Source organism: Arachis duranensis, chromosome 2 (assembly GCF_000817695.3).
Source record: "Arachis duranensis cultivar V14167 chromosome 2, aradu.V14167.gnm2.J7QH, whole genome shotgun sequence".
Lineage (NCBI taxonomy): Eukaryota > Viridiplantae > Streptophyta > Magnoliopsida > Fabales > Fabaceae > Arachis > Arachis duranensis.
In genome coordinates, this window is record NC_029773.3 from 58,706,104 (window position 1) to 58,706,964 (window position 861).

Consider the following 861-nt stretch of genomic DNA (forward strand, 5'->3'; position numbering starts at 1 on the left):
AGCAAGCATAGGCAACTCTGCCCTGCCCACTCCAAGGGCAGAGCACAAAATGGTGCCTTGGAGCCAAGAGAAGCAAACTCTGCCCTGCCCTTGTGGAGAGCAGAATCGGGCATCTCAAGGAAAGAAATCAAGAAAAAAAGGTCACCCATGCATGCCACAAGGTTCGAACAAAGAACCATGAGGAAGCTAAGCCTTGAGACCCACTACCGTGCCAAGAAGCCAAAAAAATAAAATAGCGTGTTTGCACTCTCCCAAGTTCGAACCCGAGACGTGAAGGAAGGACCATGCCCTGCCCTTGGCGCGGGCAGGGCAGCAATTGAACTAGGTGCACCAATTTTGAAAGCTGGCGCACCAACTTTGCTTCCTGGCGCACCAACTTCCTCGTCCTGGCAGCATCTGGCGCGCGCGTTCCTTCCCTGGCGCACCAACCCGTTCCTGCCCTGCCCTTGGCGCGGGCAGGGCAGCGTTCAGCATCAATCCACACCTTAGCACATGATCCTTGAACCAATTTTTTTCTGCTTATTTCTTTTTCCTTCTTTTTTCTTTCCCTTTTTTTTTTCAATTAAGCTCGAAATCTTGTCTTAAGGCGGCTCTTTAGCATAAGCTTTCAATCAACAATCCCAAACCAGTTGGTTCAAGTTGTTAAGTGTTGAGACACTCTTAAAGATTTACTCACCCAAGCCTCTTTCCTTAACACATTCAGTCACAGGCATATAACATTGAAACTTTGTTTGGATAGTGGTGTCCAGCACCTCTTTGGGTTGCTAAATGTTCTGTTATAGAGCTACTCTTGATTGTGGGTTTTCAATCGATAATCCCGAGTTAGTTAACTCAAGGTACCGGGTGATGAAGCACCACTCG